Source organism: Phocoena sinus, chromosome 5, assembly GCF_008692025.1.
Source record: "Phocoena sinus isolate mPhoSin1 chromosome 5, mPhoSin1.pri, whole genome shotgun sequence".
Taxonomy (NCBI): Eukaryota; Metazoa; Chordata; class Mammalia; order Artiodactyla; family Phocoenidae; genus Phocoena; species Phocoena sinus.
Genome location: NC_045767.1, coordinates 134,988,478 through 135,010,138, shown reverse-complemented (window position 1 = coordinate 135,010,138; position 21,661 = coordinate 134,988,478). Strand labels below are relative to the sequence as shown.

The window sequence follows — 21,661 nt, the reverse complement described above, 5'->3', positions numbered from 1 at the left end:
TTAGGTTTAACATATGCATATTACTATACATAAAATAAATAAACAACAGGTCCTACTGTATAGCACAGGGAACATTATTCAATACTTTGTATTGAAACTATAAGGAAAAGAATCTGAGAAAGAATATATATGTATTATATATATATATATATATATATATATATATATATCTGAATCACTTTGCTGTATACCTGAAACCAACACAACATTGTAAATCAACTATACTTCAATTTAAAAAAAAGAAAAAAGAACAAGAGAGATATTCCAAAGAAGACATTTAATGGATCAAAAGGTACACAAATAAATGAGATGCTTAACATCATTAATCATCAGGAAGATGCAAAGAGATCACCTCACACCTTCTGGATGGTTAGTATCAGAAAGACAACAAATTACGAGTTCTGGGGAAGATGTGGAGAAAAGGTTAATCCTTGTGCACTGTTAAAAGAAATGGAAACTGGTGCAACCACTTTAAAAAACAGTATGGAGGCTCCTTAAAAAATGTAAAATAAAACTGCCGTATAATCTGTCACTCCTACTTCGGGGTATTTATCCAAAAGAATTGAAAAAGATATGTGCACACCCATGCTCATTGCAGAATTATTCACAATAGCCTTAAGTGATGTTAACTTATCAGAAACTACCTAATGACTATTTTAGAACAGCAGAGTTGGCTCCTATGCTGACCCTTATCTTAGGCGGCACTCAGCCCTTAGTAATCTTTTCCCTGTTGTCCTTTTTATCATAACACTGGTCAATGCCTGATATTATCCTTTGTCTTTACTGGTTTGCTTGTCATCTATCTTTCCACAGAAAGAGTAGAGCAGGAACTTTGTCTCTCATTCCTGCTCAACCCCCAGAAACTGAAAGGGCATCTGAAACATGGTAGGTATATAATTAATATTACTGAATTAATAGTTTATTTTATAATAAATATGATCTTACTGTTTTAAGAAAATTATTGTTTATTAAAATTAAAAATTGAATTTATACACTAATTTCCTTTAGCTTTTGTCAAAATAAAATTACCTTAATGATATACAAACTATAAAAGGTATAAGTCCAATGAAATTTTTCTGTTAATTAATGTTTGTAAATTGTGTGATTATTTACCAATCTTCAGACCAAATAAGCAAGAACAAAATTATTGGTACCATATGTGTGACATTCTTTTAAATTGTGAAATTTTTCTTTCAAAGTAAATATAAAATAAATTTCTTGCATTTTTCCTAAATAGCAAATGGAAACATTTTCACCTTTTATGTAAGTTCTATATCATCTGTAAAGCATAATATTAAGTATAAATTCCTGAATTTTCATGGAAAGATCCCGTGTTGCATGAAATAAGATAATAATAAAAAACGCTTTGTGTGGTTTTTCAATTAGCCAGAGATCAAGGACAAACACATGAAAACAGAGCAGAATACCTAAATCTAAAATCTAGAAATATTAACAGACTGTAAATCTGTTACAGTCTCAGGTGTGCAAAACACAGTACAAATTTATTATAATCTTCCATGTATAAAAACACTACATAATAGAAGCAAATGTAAAAAGAATTAACTTCAGTGAAGATTAAATAATAATGTGTATTTGAAATAATTGTAAACCACAAAGTTTTATACACATGGTAGGAACTCCTAAGCTTCTTCCTTTAAAAATAGATTAAGATTACTTGGATAGAGCAGCCTAAGACAGATTTTAACATCCCCAAACAATGCCAAACTGTCCACTGCATATAATCCGGGTCATACATGCCAGGGAGGAGAAAGAAGGACTCAGAGGCCCCACAATAATGAGGAAAGACTCGAAAGTTCAATAGAACTTGAACTAAGCCCAGTAGACAGAATTCGAGCGTGAATCCCAATGACCCACATTCTTGTATAACCACCTCATCTTATGTATAAGCAGAACCTTTAACATGCTTTTGACCAACGGAATACGGCAAGGGTGATGTGATATTGCTCTTTTGGTTATGTTCTATGGCAAAGAGGATAGATCTTAAGAAGCAATTAAGGTTTCAAATCAGTTCATTTTATGTATGTCAAAAAGGAGATTTTTCTCTCTTGACCTGATCCAATGAGGTTTCTTTTAAAGAAAAGCAATTCTAGAGGTCAGACCAAAGAAGTCATTGAGATGCTTTCAGGCCTCAAAGAAGCAACCTCCCGTGAGTTCTGAGCTGCAAAGAAATAAATCCTACCAACAGCCTGGAGGAGGAATCAGAACCTCAAATAAGAGCCCAGCCCTGGATGAAACCTGGATGTGAGATCCTGAGCAAAGGATCCAGCTAGCTTGTACCCAGACTTGTGACCCATGAAAACTGTGAGATAATAACAGTTTAAGCCAATAAGATTATGGTAATTTTTATGCAACAATCTAAAATAAATACATACAGAAAAATTTGACATCTTGGTGATATCCAGGGTGACAGTGACATGTCATTTGTTGCAACAAAAACTACAGAGACTGAAAAGCACACATGAGCACAATATGCTCTTATACTGTGAGAAAACTTGTCTGGAAACAAGAGTGGGTTATAGGTTGGGATTATTGAAAATACAGCAGTCCAGAAAAGACATCGTGCTTATATACTGGGAAGGAATCATACTTTATATTTTGACCTATCCCTGTTTTACAAATGTGCATTGCACATATGAGAAAACTGAAAATCAGATTGATTTCTTGCAGAGTGTAGAGTCAATTAGAAGGATCTTAAAAACAAGCAGAGAATTTCAACTTAATACAGTAAAAATTAGATCCACTGATGATTTCAGAACACAGTGACATTTGAAAGCTTACTTTAATCAGGAGGAATCTAGGAGAGGTAAGAGTTCTGTATCCACAGAGCATAATGATTATGATCACGCAGCTGTTTCAGACAGTTTGGTCTGAGTCCCAGCTCCGTGGGCAACATTAACTATTGAAGCTTTGGTCTCTCAGTGTCTACCTCACAGGGTGTTGTGCGTATAAAATGAAATAATGTTTATAAATACTTAACACCTTTCATGGCATGTTATGAATTATCAAAAAATTTACTTACCATTATAATCATTAATTATTATAACTGCAGGAAGAACCAAGAATTAGAAAGATCAATGTAGAAAATGTCAAAATAATTCTGGTTGACATGGGATAGTCTGGGTTACCTTATCAAGGTAAAATTGATAAGAGGAGAGAACAGAAAATAGAGAATTAGGTAAAGTTACAATACAAAGGGAAGAATGTCAAAACTTGGAGACTCACTGCATATAATGGGATAGGATAGAATAGAATAGAATTGAATATGAATGATGTAAGTTTAAAATGTGTATGAATTTTCAGGCCTAGGTAAATGGAAAAAAATATGTCATTAACTGACAGGCAGAAAAATTAGGATGGGGGACCATGTTAGGGATGAGATGATGAGTTCATGGAGTTTGTCCTGTCACCATGAAATCAGAGTTAAAAAGTCTAGCAGACCTTTGTAAATATTGACATTCATGGAGCTCAAATGTGGGCCAGAGCTATGTGTTTGGAAGATATTTGTGAAGAGAGAATAATTGTAGCTTTTGGAGTGACTAGTCTTCCTGCAGGGCTCCCGAGAGAATGAGGAACAGTGAATAGTATACAGAATGGTGTATTAATTTCAAGATTAAAACCTTTTATGCCAGGTTTCATTTCAGAAGTAAAACACTGGGTATTACTAATCAGCATGTAAAATATTTAATAAAATCCCTATGAATCTTTCCACTTTTAAGTTAAACTTTTTCCACAAATCAAACTTTTCTATCTCCTTTGGGATCCACTTAATAAGGACAACCCAAACTCAGATAACGAGGATTCACTAGGGGATCTGATGCAACTGTGTGGCCCTCCTGGGAGGGCCACCAGCACTTACCTCTTCTACTCAGTCATCCTAAAAGCCATGTGAAAGCAAAGAGCTTCAGTTACTGGCCAGCACTTCCCTTTGTATACCTCAAATAGAAGAAACAATAGAACGAAGTACTGAATGTTTCCTGAGGGTTCAAGAGCCCACTTTAGACCACCTCTCTTTGTATTGTGCTTCAAAACTACTAATTTTATTTTGATTATTTTATTTCATCTCATAGACTATTTGAAATATTAGCAGCTAACTGGTCTGAAAGTTTAAATGTGAGTAGCACTTTATAACACAAGTGGTGATTGCTTGAAGTAGGTGATTGAACTTCAGTTCAAGATGTATTTGGAATTGAATTTTGTATCCAGGAGGACTTTTTAGAGAATGAAACAAACAAAAAACGTGAGCTCTTAGGGAAGAGCTCTATTATATTGCTTTTTATTGTCTTTGACATATAAAGGGAAATATTGTGTTGCTAGTATTATAGTCTATGAGATTGAATGATGTAACACCTCTAACATTAAATACAGAGGAAAAACTCCTTAAGACCTTTGGTATTGTACATTCTAAAGTTTGTATACTAGAGAATATATGACATAAAATCATTTCAACATAACTTAATAATTAAGGGAAAGACTAGGGGCAAGAGGGGGAAATGGCATTCACATTAAATAAAGAAAGTATCATAAAAAAAAAATCCTAGCTTTAAATAAGACACACCCACTTGGATATTTGACCTAAACAGAGGTGCTAAAACTGGAGAGTAGATGCAAGATGGATGAGCTAAGCTCGACTGCCTAATCCACCTATTCCTAGAGGTGGGACCACGGGCTGGAGAGGTAGAAAGCTTTCACCTGTCTGCTTTCTCATATCTAAAACGAAGATAACAGAAACTTCTACACGGTTATGTAAATGAAAAATGTCTTAATATGGATAAAGTGATAATATGAATAAAATGTATATGTACACATATGAATACTTTAAAATAGCATTTCTTCCTAGATTCTCCCTCTTCCTGTATAGGCAAATCTAGGTTCACAGACCATATGCTCAGATGTCAATAGGTAATCTATCATGAGACAGAAAAAGTGTTTACTACTAGTAGCTCACTGGCCCTCTTTCTTTGGAAAGATGAATGAGACCACTTCCTTACTCCTAAATGAGGTAGTCCAGAGTCTGGTTGACATCAGGGCCACAACAACACTTGTGTCTTTGAGAAAAAGGTGCACATAACCACAGAGGGCATGGGGATATTTGTCATTTCATATGTGTAAGAACCTTACTTTGAAGGCTTTAGAAATTAGAAAAAATAAGACCTTGGTGGTCATTAAAACACTATCTAATATGTTTGGTGGAAGTGGAAGGGAAGATTATCTTCGTTTCATCATCATCTTTGGGGAACATAGTTCAGACTTGTATGGTTTAATTGCTACTGTATGTATGTTTTAATTGGTACATTGGTGCTACCTTTGAGGGGAAGATATATGACTAAAGTAAGTTTCCCTTAACTGTCAATTATAATGAATATATTTAAATAAAACTCAATGAAAAGAGGATTTTCAAATCTTCTGCATTGGGCTTTAGAGTTGCTAGCAGTGCTATGAACCAGTTATGAGTTGGAATAATAGTCTCTGCATTGACATGCAAATGAATTCACTAAGCAACTACTTTGCTTTAGAGAGTTACATAATTTGATACCAAAATCACATTAAATTAATATTAATAATTTGGTTTTAAAGCAAGAAAGTTCAGAGTTGAGCTGCTCTTCTTCCCACATTTCACCACATCTATGTATGAAAACATCGATATACAAACAGCAGAAGCATTTTAGGTGTAGGGCTATCCAGGCTCTGTTCCTTAGAAGTAAATGCTTATTACCTGAAGGTGTATAAGAAGTAAACCTCATGTGCCTCTTTTAGAGACAATAACTTTCAAATTATTTATCACTTCCCATACTTTTTGCAGAACTAGTGTAGTGCTGTAATCTCTTCATTATTCACACATTCATTCTGTTTCTTATTCCTGCCAGTTTTTGTTTCCAATTTTTCCTTCCCTTGCCAATCAACATGAGAGCTTCTGAGTGACATTTTCATGTCAAGAAGAAACAAAAACAAACCTTATGTGTGCAGAAGCATACTAGCCTAAATAAAAACTAACAATAATTAGAAAACACTTTTGCCACTACAAATTATATATTGTATTATAGATTAATATGTAAATTATTTTTATATTAAGTAGCATTTCTTGAACTTGCATGTTCCAGATGATTCCCATCCCATTGCATGTTTATGGTAGAGTAGAATTTACCAAAAAATATATATATATATTTAATTAGATAGGTAGATAGCATATATATATATATATACATATTTATGTATAGTACATTCATACATACACATTCACACACTCAGAGTAAGCATTATACTATTGTTTAATTCTTATTCTTTTAGAAAATCCATATTAAGACTCAGAATTCTGAACTTATCAAAAGCACTATCTCATCTCTTAATACATCTCATAACATAAAATATTAACTTCTTCAATACCAAGATGATTAAGGAACAAAGGGACCAGTTGTTTTCTTGTGTGTTGACCAATTTAATGAGGAAATTGGGATTTTCCACAAGGGAATCTACAGCTCACCTTAAGTAGACTAAGCCCAAAGGACATTGGAAGTGTTGAAGCAGAAGGTGATTAAGTTTGTTCTGAAGAAAATAATTGGTCGCATGGCTGTTACAATGATGTTAACAACAGGAAGTATTTTTCTAGCTTATTAGTTCACAAACATCTTCTGAACTTATTATAAAGTATATTACATATTCTATTAAGTATATTTTATAAAGTATATCATATTATATAGTAAGTAATAAAAATTATATTAGTAAGTAATTATATTATATAGTATATTATATAGTATATATACTATATATTATATAGTAAGAATATTATATAGTAAGTAATAAAAATACTAGAGATTGTATGTCATTTTGGGGCAAATATAAAGGATTCATAGGAACATATTATTCAAAGTCCTTTGGTTTCATGGATAAATGAGTATTAAACATGAGAACCGGCCATCATTCAAAGAAAATTCTCAATAAACTATTAGATATAATTTAAAAGTTAACTTTAAAAAAGTCAATTAGAGTAAACTTTTCAGCATATTTCAGATTTTATCATTACTTTCTTGATTTCTTTACTGTACATGTTAATTAATTTTTAAAAAGATAGCAATATATAGTCTTGATAAGATAAAATCCAAATTGTTCATCTTTATCTTAAACTCCTCCAGTCATACATAGTCATTATTATTTGTAAGGGAAAAAAAGACATCTATCAAGAAATATCATCTTTTAAATTATTATCTAGATCAGTGTGCTTTAAGAATTTGAGAAACAAGAAAGAAAACAATTTGAACATATGTGACATTAAATTATTTCAATAATTTGTCTATATACTTTCTAAAAGTTCATTATCTTGAAATAAAAAGTACTTTATACAATTTCAGTGCCTATGAAATGAAATGAATTAATGGCTGAGCAGGTTATCTGTTGCTATGGTATTGACTAGTCCCTTGAATTTCACATGAACAAGTTATAACTTCTAAATATGGTCATTTCTTTGTGGAGCAAAGAATTAATGAAATACCAGCACGTGTGAATATCCTTACTAGAAGTCTTCAAAGTTGGCAGTTTTATTTGTTTACAGTTAGAATTGCATTCTGATCAAATAGTATCTCCTATGTGCTAATTTTGGGCTTATTATGGTCACCTAATTTTACCTTACTTCAGAACTAATATATAAAAGCTTAATATGTAAAAAAAAAATCAGGGGAAAATGCTTTTAGTGTTTTAAGTTTGCAATCTCATTGAACTTACCTTACTGGTTTCATTACTACCAATAACACATTTTGATTTTAGTGTTTCACCATTTCATTGTGACAACTCTAAACTTCATCTAAAAGAATTCTGGATGCTGGTAGTTCAAGCTTTACTGTTTCTACCCAAACAAAGACATACACCTTGGAAAACTTTATGGAAAAAAAAAAGTCAATGGGACACTCATTTGGGTGAATATAGTGTTTATATAGGTTACCACTTTTACAGTAAGTTATAAAATTAAAATATATGTTTATGTTTCCATATAATAAATAAAACTAAAATTTTAAAGCCATAAATCTGCTTAAAATTCCACAGTCTGAATATTTATACCAATATGATTAAAGAGAACGTTTCAAAATATACAGAAGAAAAGAATGATTCTCCTCTATACAATTAAAAGAGGCTGGTATAAGCCTCATGGCCCAGTGTTCCATAGACTGTAGTTTGCTTTTCTACCTGCTTAGTTCTTAAAAATTTGTATCACTATTTAAGGTAAGATAGCATGACTTACAAGAATCCTGCAAAGAACACCTGCTTAGGGTAAAACATGAGAACAGCTAAAGAGGCTTACATTTGACCTCTACTGTTTGCAATAATATCCATTTCTTTTAACAATCACTCTCATGCAGGATTGTGCTGTTAATAAAATGCAAAATCTTTACCCAGAGGGATTATTTTAAACAATAAACTCTAAACCTAAAGTTCATCTTTGTATGTATAATGCAACTATAGTATACATTTTTATGATAATTAAAAATATACAAATATTTAAACTTAGTGTACTTTTTAGTTGCTGAAAAACATAGCCCTAGTCAGTTGAATGGTATTTATTGTCTGAAATAGCTCATATTTCACCCATTCCTGTTAATAAAGGACATCTAGTTGCAACCTGAACTCTCTTCCTGGAATGTAAAGAACCTCCTCCCCATGTTTCCCCGGCCGTCGTTTATACTTAATCTAATGTCACTAAATGACAAAAATGAAAGAACATAATATCCTTTATCAGACAAACTATCATGCCTATCTAAAAAAGTCATGAATAGTAATAGAAATACATAGAGCACCAGCTAACTTCTATCATTTCATAATTCTTCATTATGAGAAGTACTGTTCAGTGGTTTTCTGCACTGAATTCTTTATACATACACACTCAAAACACATTGCCAATTGACAAAAGGAATGTAGCTTCAAAGGAAAATCTCCCAAGTAGAGAAAAGCTCTCTGTTAAGCATACAAGAGGTTAAACATTGCTGAAATAAGGAGACATTTTCCCAGCCCATGCTTCCCAGTTCCATTCAATTACCAACGGCAGTAGCAACTATAATACAAGCTAATACTGTATTATTAAATCAGAGCTTCCTATTTACATCCACCTCTGACCTGAGGGGGCAGGGAGGGGATGACATTCACTAGTCAAGCAGAACAAACAGCTCCCAACTTGGAAATACACATGACCTTGGGGTGCAGAATTCTGAGAGACCGAGTTTCACAAGTTTTATTTGGATCTACTGTATAACACATCTAAATGAACCCAGCATGGTATAAATGCTCCTATCCCTACCACCTCCCCTCCAGAATAATGTGAAGAGAGCTCTGCACTTTGCAGTCTAAGCTTTAGATACCATAGGCAATATTGATTAATCAGATATTAGTCCATTCACATATTTTTAAGGTTACATTTATTTTAAACAACTTGTTGGTTGATTATTTAATGCAATTTACTAACATATTTGAGGACTTGCAGTGAATGGTTCCTGTTCCTTGAGCCATGCAAGAAGTGTTGCTCTACAAAATTTATATTTATAAAGCAAAATGTAACATGATGACATTAACTTCACACACACACAAAAAGCAGAGCCCTCAACTTCCCCTCTAGAATTCAGTGCCTAATCACCAATCATTATTCTTGTAATAGTAATGATAACAGTAATTAGTAAAATAATTGTTGCAATCATTGCCAACTGTCCCGTTTCAAATTATAAAAATAATAACTTGGTCTTAAATTTTTGTATGACAGTCTGCATTGCTCCCCCATTTGTAAAAATGTTATAATAATGTTCTTTTTCTTACCTTATTTCAACAGTTACAAAGTCTCCCAGAAAGATTCTTAAACGGCGTGTATATGTAAATCACGATAATAATAATAATTTTTTTAAAAAAGCTAAAAAGATGGTCTTAGCCTGGAAAAGATGGAAATAGTTTGGTCTAAAACTATAGAAATCCCCGAAGTCACGCCTGAAGGGGCGTCCAGGTGGCGAACGCAGGACTCTCTCCCACGTCCGATACCACACTCCTTTGTCAAGTCGATAGGGTCCAGCTGGTGAAGAGGGTCCCGCAGGGCACAGAGGGTGCGAGAGGGCGTCGCCTGGAGGAACGGGACAGCGGGTCTTCCCGCGCCCCAGGTTCAGCACCGGCAGCGCCGTGGACAGCACCCGCTCTTCTCGCCTCCAGTTTGTCTCAGTCACTGAACCAGGCTGATTCTCGCGCCTCCTCCCCGAGCGAGGGCTGCTGCCACTCAACCCGGGAGCGCCCCGCCCCACCATCTGACGTAACGATTTTGCATCTCAGCTCCCCGGGAGGTGCGGGGCCGCTCCCTGGACTGGGCTTCTGCTGCGGTCAGCTGAGGCAGTGGAGGCGACGGAATCCAGGCTGAGGATCGGCGTGGGCATCACTGGACTTCACGATCCGTCACAACCAGCCCTGAAGAAACCGAATGCTTTCGGCGCTGCTTGAGCTTTGCCTTCGCTGGGACCGCCGCTCCTGTGCACTCCGGAGACCTCAGCTAGCAGCTCTGGAAGGAGACGGGGCGGAGGGGACAGTGGAGCAGAGGACAGGCTAGGGGCCGGTGGAGAAGGACGGGGGATCAGGGGACCGAAGGAATCCGTGCAACCGGTCAGAAAAAAAAAAAAAAAAAAAAGTCCCTTTGATCTTCCTGGCCAAACTTCCCTCTTTCTCCCTGCCATTTGTTTACTGGAAAGGATGTGTTCGGTGTTCCGTTTTCTTTCCTCGGTTCAGGAAACTGCTAGAGGGAGTCACTGCAGCAGAAACTTGTTCTGGAGGGGGGAAAAATGCTTTGAGCACTTGGAGAAAATGTGAAAGCTTGCAATACTTATCATTCGCAAACAATGCTGTCTTAATTTTTCCTATAAGAGTTCTGCGTAGCACATATCAGACTTCATATGTGTTCCTATAAAATCTGTGGAACCCTCTCTCTCATTGACATGATTTAAATACATTGTCAAGTTAAATGGATTTGGAGATTCCAGGGTTAAAAACATTATTTAATAATGAAAAAAGTGAGAGTTTTCAATTTCTGCTGCCAAAATCCTGAAGGTTATGCAATGTTTATTATGTCTAATATATCAATTGTTCTATGGAAGATGGGGTAGGCTGGAAGCATTTCATAGCCTTTAGCAATTCTCTCGGTGTATGTAATGCTTCTTTTCCCAGTGAGGCTCTAAGGCCCTTGACAGAAAGAGAACCGGGCCGGGGATGGGGGGGTGGGGGTGGGGGACCACGCCAGATTTCTGACTGCTTAACCTTGTAAATAAACACTTTTTGTGAACTGAAATGATCAATCATACCAAAGGGTCATTATTCACATACTATCCCATGTCCCACCTACAGCCATCAGGACTTACTTTTACAAAGAAATGAGCAAATAAAATTAAGCCTAAGTTTTCTTAAGTTGGATAAAACATTTTTCATAAAAAGATGTTTATTCAAGAAATTTCATAACATTCAACACATTGTTTTTCATCCAAATGCATACATCTATGTGTCGTCATATTCCTGAAGTCTAAAATAATTTTGTGCTGGCTTCACTCCTGAGTGTTTTCAGGGACTCTGATGGAATGAATTCACTTGTTTATTTTCCTATCAGGAAAAATAAATAATAAATTTGATTTTCTGCAATGTTTAAGAAATTATTTCAGGAAGCATATTTACTTTGTGGGCATATATACTCAAATACCTTCCTAATAGCTATTTAAACAGCAGCGAAATTGAGAGAAAAGAATATATTATTTTTGCTTTTTAGGGACCTTTCTTTTTTCTACTCTGTATCCAATTTATTCCCAAATTTGTCAGTTTCTTTCCCAAATATTCATGTTCCTGGGAGTATCCTTCTAACACATCTAGATCATAATGTTTGTATTCCAGGTAATCTACAATGTTTTATTTTCCTGTGACGACTATTGATTTTATGTAAATATATAAACACAGAGCGTCATGCCTTCTTGCACTGCTCCCTACACACACATACTCACGTATACACACACATATTCTGAAAGCCCCTCAATTCCCAAAGTGATTTTAATAATGGCTTCTGACACCATAGTAGGACATGAAAGATGACATTTGGGAACAGAGGGTCATTCTACAATTGTAATTACAATGGAACCATTTGAATAGCTTGTTTTAAGGCTGATCAAAGCACATGTGTTCTACTTCTTTGGAAATGTCACATGACATATTTTGGTCTGCTTCATGCCAACCTGCCAAAATGTCAGAGAAGATTTAAAAGTTCACTGTGGAGATATATAGAGTACATTATAAAAAACTCTTATATAATTCCACCCAAGCCTGTGTCATGTGTTGTTTAATAGACACTATTTTTCAGTTCGTTTCAGTGATCATATTGCTTTTGGCTATGAATTCAATTAAAAACCTGAGGGGATGAAACTGGAAAACAAACCTATGTTTCAAATGTGGAAACAAAAAAGCAGACTATTTTTCTCATTGTCTCTAAAAGAGAGAGAAAGAAAGAAGAAAAGAAACAGAAAAAAAATAGAACTATTTTGGTATGCAAGCACAGAGATGTATGCATGCAGAAAAGTAATGGGAGGACTGTACTATTTTAGAGGATTCTAGCTTTTGTTCTGTTCTAATTGGCTGTGTGGCCAAGAGCAAGTTATTCTTTCATCATACCCATCACTGGTAAAATCTGGGTATTGTACTAAGTTATCTTTAAAGTTCTCTACATATCCACCATTATGGGATTCTATATTAGAATTCAAAAACTTCAGAAATTTTTATATTGGAATTCAATATCTTAAGAACTTTCCCCTTAGGTGGGAAAAATTGACATCTGTTACTAAGACTATGAAAATAGTACCTTAGGGTAATTATTTTCGGGGGTGTGGAAAGGGGATGAGTGACTAGGACCAAGGATGAGGCTAAGAGGTCAGAAAATAAAATTTCCCCATCCAAGATGAAACTAAGAGAGGACTGAACGGGTTTGTTAAAGTAGTCACTTATTTTTATATAAGCAATATTATGATATACTCATATAGTCACATATAATTACTGTGTAGGAAATTCAAGGCCGTTGTAGAACAACAATAAGATGCAAGGCACGCAGAAAGTGATTACATGGATTTTTAGCTGTAAATTGTCACTGGAAAGATGACTAAAATACCAAGTAAATATGCTCAAGGAAAATGTCTTAAGGGCTCAATGGCCAACATCTACTAAAGGATTTTAATTTAAGTAATTTACATGGGCATATTAAAATGTGATACACAGAAATCATGAACCTCATTGTGTTGTTGTCTTGTGAGTGTGTATTTACACTTGTACGAGAGATTTACCTTTTAATCATACTGCTTTTCAGTTCTCTGTTTTTGGACTCCTGCAGTGTCATCAAATTTTACAAGCTCCTTTTCAAATTATAATTATTCTAATGTATTTGTAGTACATCAGAATTAAACTCTAACGATAATAACAGTGTGTGTGGTGTCAATGTTTCTTTTTGAATCAATTATGCGAAGGTTTGCTGAGAATTAAGAACATGCTTTTTTGAAAAGCAAAGATTCACTACTTTGTGAGGTAATTATCCCTCTTAATTTGGGGGAATCATAAAAAACCAGGATAGGAAAAAATCATAGGCATAATGACCAAACCTTCTTTAACTAAAGAGAGCAGCAAACTTACAACATAAGCACATAGAGACCTCAAATCTTCTGCAATGTGGAATTCCATATGATTGTGCTTTCTCCTGATACATGTTCTAAAGAGTCGGTGCTGCCTTCAACAATTAGTTCTCAGGAAAAACAAGAATTTCTGAAATGTACCCTTACTTTTTGGCCTTGTAATTCAATTCCACATGCTAAATATACAGAGTTTTATAATATTATTTGACTATTTGACACCTAAAAATATATTTCCCTTTCCTTACCTCCTCTTTTGTTTTTCTTATTTTTGTTATTTCCTTTCCTCCCCCTTCCTAACTCTGGCTCCCTTAGGGCCTTTCTCTCTCTCTCCCAATTTTTTATTTCCTTAATAAAACATTTGTTAGTGATATGTCTGCTGTGTTATAGGATATTTAAATGCAATATTGTGTTATGGAATGGAATATTGATACAACTCATTTAAATATAAATTTCTTAACTAACCTGGATTTGCGATCTTAAATGCACTTTGTGTATGGGGTGTGGGACAAGGTGTGTGCTGAAGAGGATTTTCAAATGTGTTTCTTTAAAATGTAGACATAAGACTTGGGATACCTATAAGAATCAAAACCTCAATACCAATACATAAAGCTACAGACTGAAGACCACTTGAGTTACACATTTTCTACCTAAGCATTATTTCTGATCAACTACATAGTTTTCATGAGGTTTTATTAGTTTACTTTTTAAAACTCTCATTATATATTGAAAATTGAGATTATGTTAAATTTTTGGTCTCCATTCTCTACCATAGTGCAGGCATTGTGTTGGTTTTGGATAAGAGATTTTTACATTTATCATGAGTAATATGGAAGATAGTTCTTTTCTTACTATTATTAACTGTAACACACAGGGAGATACACTAAGAAAAACTATTTTTACAAATTTTAATCATGAACTCACCAACAAAATGATATATTTCATAAATGATTATAGATCTTTTTCAGAAATATTATGCTAAAGCTTGTATATAGCTCTTTATCCCTCAAACTCTCAGATGGATGCACTTGTGAAATCTTTAATTCCCACTGTGTAAATGGGCTTTACAAATTCCACAAGAACCTGGGCAATTGTATAACATGAATAAAAGTTACACGTTTAAGAAATTGGTTGACCTCAATCTGTATTGAGGTAATATTAAATAGAAAAACGATAGAACGTTTCAAGAAAGGCTGTGAAACTAAAAAGCTAAAACCTAGAGCATTTAACAGAGAAATCTATTTTGGGTTTAAAGGAATAAATTTGTTCACTGTAGTCAATAATTTAAGGTTCATTATTGCCAATAATTAACATCAATAATTTGGGGTCAAATTCAGATTCTGAATTTGAATCCAGAATTAAATACTGATGGACATTAAAAGGATCACTGTAGCCTACAAGGAAAGGTATATGCCAGAGGTGCTGAGTGTGGAAAAACCTGTAAACCTAATATTTCCCTCTTGATAAACATGGTTACTTGACTTTATCAGTTTTATCTTTTAAATTGAAGGGGGAAATGCAACTAGCTCTTTATATGAACATATCAAGGGGAATGAACATTGACAGACAGATTTGCCAGACTCTGGTTTGTGTTATCTACACTAGTTTTCAAGCTCTCATGTACTTTTATCTTCCTAATTTAATAGCTCCTTTATAGACGTGCTTCATCTGACTTCCAAGGGGTATAACCATGAATTTCTCCCAGAGCTGTATTTTTCTTTTCTATTTTGGTGTGGTAAAACAGAACTTTGTATATCTTAGTCTGGGAAAACAATGGGAATAAAATTTCAATAAGAACTGTCATCCACCAATATGTCCGTGCACAGAATTCTCAGGTTCCTAGGGATGGTGTCAAAACGTGTTGTTTTCTAAAGGAGAGTGTAAAACGAAATGATGGATTAAGAAAATATTTTTATAATAATTGAATAAGTTAAAGATGATTTTTATATGTCCACATATCTATACAATTTCAGATAAATTACTTAGGAGGATGACACATAAGGATATAAGCCTAGAAGAAGATCATTTAGTCCTTGGCTTATTAAAAATATTTAGGAGTAATTGAGTAATTTTTTATAAACTAAAGGTAGAGAGAAAACAACATAGTTCTATTTTCCCAGTTTTATATAACAAATGTATCTGAGTAACATTTTTTTCTATAAGTAAACTTTAATGTTAAAAAACCTAGAAGGAGAGATCTATAATTAAAATAACTTCCACTAGTAGACCTTGAAGAGCACTACTCTAATAACTATTATAGAAAATAATAGAAATTGTAGTAAAATCAGAAAAATCCAAGTATGTGAGATAATACAAGCAAATGCTTTAGAACTCACCCTAATCTTCTTCTATGATTAAGTTAAGCTTAGAGTTATATTTACACACTATAGTGTTGGCCACATTTATTCAAATTAGAAGCAATCAATTTAAGTGGATCAGATGTATCGCTATCCTCACTGTAGTTTTAAAAATCAATTCTGGAAACGTTTCCTTTTCTTCTATCATTTTAATAATCAAAGTTTGAGGAGGTGATTTGAAATTTGGTAATCTGAAGAGTCTTTGAAATCTAAACATATTGTGCCATTTCACGAGTGTAATTGAACTATGAAAATAAAGTATAAGAACTTATGCTCAAACAGATGATTTTAATTTTTAGAGTTAGTGTTTAGGAGATCTCTTAGGGCATCTACTGGCCAATGTCAGTATTGCATATGAGAATTTGAGTACAGCAGTCTGAACCCTGGAGTTCTTTGTATCAAAACAATTATTTAAATGCATGTTGATAAAGAGAGTTATGACAGAAATGTTTAATGTTTATTGCTGGATTTAAAGTATTAAACAAATGAAAACAAATATGGTATGGGAGTTGATCTTATAAAACTTTTATAATACTATATTTACATTTCAACATTTTCAAAATTTATGTTAATTGTCTCTTAGAATCTGTGTCACTGTTTGAATTAGCTGCCATCGGTATTTTATTTAAACTTGTGATTTTTTTATGAGTATCAAAATAGCTGTCTTTTCAAATTTCAAAATAGGCACACACAGTAACATATTTTACATTATAATCTTTGAGAGCGGAATGTAAAAGGATGTTGAAAATACGACTGTAAGTCTCAAGTTCAGAAAGATTGTAAAGTGTAAGGAAATATACTGCTAGAAGTGGAAATAATCTATGTATCTGGACAGATGGAAAGTTCATTTTGTCAAACATCACAGCTAGTTGCTAGACATTAGGCCCAGCAATGAGAATGGATGGGAGAGTCTAGCATCCGTGTGTATATAATCTATAATACAAATATATTATGTAGTAAATAATATGTAAATTAATAACTCTATAACTAAAATTATGATATAATTAAGATAGAAAAATATTACAAGTATATATAAAGTATCACAAGTAAAAATTAGTAAAATGTCACAAAGGTACAAAGTGATAAGTTGAACGAGAAGAAGCATTTGGTGAAGTGAGCAATTAGTACTGATTTTTCTTGCTCTTTTTAGCCTTCACTGTGTATAAGATCCCTCCAGAGCATATGGACCAGAGCATCTGTCCCAGTTTGCTCCCAAGAATGGTGTTAGCACTGTCTCGGAGGAACTACGCTAGGGACCAAAAGAGACATATATGTTCCTTTTCTTGCAGACTCCCTCTGTTAATGTGTATTGCTGTTGTTTATTAACATTATACAGAAATTATTTGAACTTCAAAAAGCAAAAGCTGCCAGTAAAGAAACTTGAAAACAATTCTGTGTAACAAATTAGGATTCCGCACTATACTTGTATTGTATTTACTACTGCTACTCACCACACCCTTCCTCCTGTGACTGTGTTTCAGTCTCACTTCATGGTCTCCGATGGTTGAGTGGAACCACTTCTGTACAAAGAACTATGAATAGGAGTGACACATGTCGCTTCTGGGCTGAGAACATAGCAATATCCTGCAGCAGCACCCTTTTCTATCAAAGAAATGGGCAACATTTGAGATAGTGGCTGCTCCAGTTACCCTAGACTCCTGGGGGACATGAGGATCTGAGTGGCCTTTGCTGACTGTGGTGGTCAAGTTTATGTGTCACCCTGACTGGGCTAAGGAATGCTCAGATAGCTGGTCAAACATTATATCTGGGTGTGTCTGTGAGGGTGTTTCTGGGGGAGATTAACAGCTGAATTGAACCGGTAGACTGATTAAAGAAGATGGCCCTCACCAGTGTGAATGGGCATCATACAAACCACAGAAGGCCTGAATAGAACAAAAAGGCAGAGGAAGGGCAAATTCAACCCTGAGCTGGATCATCAATTTTCTCTTGGCCTCAGACATCCGCACTCCGGGTTCTTGGGCTTTTGAACTCAAAACAGGACTTACACCATTTCCTCCCCCACCTCTGAACCCCCATTTCTCAGGTCTCTGGACTTGGACTGAATTACATCAGCAGCTTTGCTGCTTAACCAGGCCACTGAGATTTGAAGATTATTCATCTGTTATCACAGCATAAATAACTTAAACCAGTTGATAAATACCAGCAACTGAGTTGATTTTGAAATAATTGTATCTGCATCAATCTCTCACAACACCTGTTACACACAGCTGATGTCTCTGGCTTCCTACACGAAAGATGTCATTGATCCCCTCAGATACAGGCTTGTTTTTTCTCTAGGTTTTGCACTTATCTGGAATTAAACAAAATGAATCTCATCCTCCTAATATCCATCCTAAAATAAACTTAGGTTAGGCTGGCAAAAGAAGATTCTTCTGTAGTGACCTGAGCCAAGATAACTTGTCTATCGTTCGGACCTGCATACATTACTTTAGAGCTATGTGTTGGGCTTCTATTCTAGACTTTTTGTAATGGCTCAGTATCTTTCAGTTAAGGATTTCATTTCCTCTTACCCACATGTACCCAGAGTAAGAACCAAGCCACTTCCTTTCCAAGTGTTCCTTCAACATATGAAAATCAGGTTCCTACTCTGAAACAGATATGCTGGAGGTTAGAGATACAAAGATAAATAATATATAATGCTGTAAACAAAACCCAAGTAAACCATTACAATACAATGTAATAAGTACTAGAATAGGGTAATGTGCCTGGAATCAACACAGTCCAGTATGAACCTTATGGCTGTTTCTACTAGGAACTAAATTTCTGCCTTTAGGACTCATTCAGAATCACTGACTGGTACTTTCCAAGGACACCGCTCCTTGATATAAAATATCTGGTCTCCACATTTCCAAGTATTGTTAGCCTGTATTCTCTATTTGCTTACTCCACTCACTTAGGTGAGCAACAGCTAGTTAAATGTGTATTATCCTATACTATCTACGTAAAATTGATGACAAATTACTTGCTTCTTTGAGTATTGTGCTTTGCCCAAACTGCTGAATTTCAGAATTGACCTCCTTGCTTTTTTAAAGTAGTAGTCTGGTTTTGTCAAGCCCTCTGCTTCCTTCCCCAACTCATGCTAGGCCTAAACTGTTATGTTGAAAGTTAACTACTTAAAAAATTTCCAAGGAATTTCCCAATTGGCCACTAGAATTTCAAAAGAATTATACAAACTCCATGGAATTTAACTTCAGCAAGGTATGAATAATATCCTATGTGACAACTTTCTTCAAAAAATCAAGACTTGTATTGAAGACAAAGTAGAAGAAGAAATAAAACACCACCACCATCACCAATAACAAAAAAAACCTTTAAGGGGTTACTTTTGTCTAGGGAATTAAATGAAAACTCCTGGTTTTGCCTCTCTAACCTCCCACACAATTAAAATTGGACAGCACAGGTCTCACTGAACTTTGTGGTTAATTTATCACTGCTACACACCTTATTCCAACCTACCATCATCTATGGCCTATGAACATCTATATTAGGTATCACCTATCATCTACGATTATCTGGTTGCCTAACTGATCTCTTTACTTACTCTCTTAACTCAAAGTGCATTTCCCAACATCAGCTACAGTTATTTTTAAAATATATATATGTCACATTATGTCCCTTCTTTGCTTAAAACTTTGCATTCCATTTTGTATTTAAAAAAACCTAAATCCCTTGCTGTTGTCCACAGGTCCTCCTATCACTAGGCACACGCATCTTGCAGGTCAGAAACTACTCCTTCCCTTATCTTCACCGAGTTTCAATCCTTGTAGCATTCTTGCTCTCTTTCAACATATGAAGCTCATACCCATTTTAATGCCTTTACACTTGATGCCTCTTTTTCCCAAATTCTGTCCCCCAGATTTCCTTACGGGTGAGCCTTTAACATTCATCCCTATGGAATTACATTTTTCTGCCTAGCAACCCTCTACACTACCAGCTCTTAACCTTTATACAGCTACTTTTTTCATGGAATATATTAATATTTGAAGATATATTATTTATTTATTCATTCATCAACATTATGTCTTCTCAAACTCGAATGTTAGCTCGACTTGTTCATACTTGTATTCTGTGGACTCAGACAACTGCCTTTAGCATAAGTGTTCAATACATTTACTGAACAAATGCATTCATGTATTTAGCAATGCATTCATTTGCTGTACCTTTTAACATTTTCAAAATCTACCCATCCTTCAAGAACAGATTGAACGTTACTTCTTTCATAAACTTTATCTGATTTGCAAACTTGTGACACATCTTTTCTTTGAACCAGTGTAGAAATCTATCGTGAGGCTCATTCTGACTCTATTCAAAGTTTTTAATTTTTTTTTAAATTCCTCTCTCTGATCACTAGATAATTATCACCTCAAAGAAAACAACTAGGCTATCCAATTTTGATATCCAGAATGTAATGTGAATTTCTGACTCACAGTAAACACAATCTAGAAACATATATATTTACTTATTTATGTATTTGTTGTCTATCCCTAAAGGAGAATTTGACCTCTTTTTTTTTTTTTTTTTGCGGTACGCAGGCCTCTCACTGTTGTGGCCTCTCCCGTTGCGGAGCACAGGCTCCGGACGCACAGGCTCAGCAGCCATGGCTCACGGGCCCAGCCGCTCCGCGGCATGTGGGATCTTCCCGGACTGGGGCACGAACCCGTGTCCCCTAGCATCGGCAGGCGGACTCTCAACCACTGTGCCACCAGGGAAGCCCTTGACCTCCTTTTTTTGCTCACTGCTATATCCTCATCTCCTTGACAGGAACTGGCAAGTAAGAGAAGCCCAATGAATAGCTGCTGAAAGAATGAAAAAGTCTGAACATTTTCTCACTGAATTTGACATTTCCTAAAATATTCTTTTACCTTGACAGTCAAAGTATTAGCATCACCATCATCTGGTAAATTTATTCCAAGCCGGCTATATTCCGTTATAATCATTTAAATTGCTTACATGATCAAGCAGTGTTTTAAGATTAGTAGAATTTTAATTATGCCTAATTATTTATCCAACAAATGGTTAATTTAAAATTTATGAAAAAACATTAAAGTAATCAGATACCTTTGACTTAAGCAACAACTCAGTGCACACATAATGTAATGTTTTATTTGGTTATTTATTTATTTTTACTCCAAATCAGGCCCTATTACTGGCACAGCATTTTATATACTTACTCCAGGCAAGTGACAATTTCACTCAGTTGTACAATATATGTCTCAGAATAATATTGGTTGACTTCACAGAACTGCTTCCTCAGTTTCAGGTCACAGACAACCTGCCTTATTACCTATCTTTGTGTACAATTAACAGTTCCAGTCCCCTTGTTTCATTATCATTTTAACATCTAATCAATCCTAATTAAACCGGAGCTGAAGATTCTCAACACCCTCCACCTCATCTATTACAGAAGTTCTTATTTTTTTCCTACAATTGTCATTACATTTATCCCAACCTTAATATTTTCATGAAATACTTGACAAAGATGGATGACTGGATACTAATTCAACTTTAACCAAGCTTCAAGTCCATTTGCAAATATGAAAGAGAAAATCTTACTTGACTTGCTTCTGAGTTACAATTGTATCTGCCTGAAACACACACATGAATTAGATTGACCTG

The 21,661-nt window shown here is 34.8% G+C and overlaps 1 protein-coding gene across 3 annotated transcripts in view; it reads right to left on the bottom strand.

The window, feature by feature from the left end:
• Window positions 1-10,232, bottom strand: part of FSTL5 (follistatin like 5) — a 728,230-nt gene extending 717,998 nt beyond the window's left edge. For 2 of the 3 annotated variants that reach the window (XM_032633746.1, XM_032633747.1), the window contains exon 1: window positions 9,808-10,232. The gene's annotated coding sequence lies outside the window, so the exon portion shown is untranslated. The remainder of the gene's footprint in view (window positions 1-9,807) is intronic. The other variant, XM_032633745.1, reaches the window with a different exon arrangement.
• Between the last annotated feature and the right edge of the window lie 11,429 nt (window positions 10,233-21,661).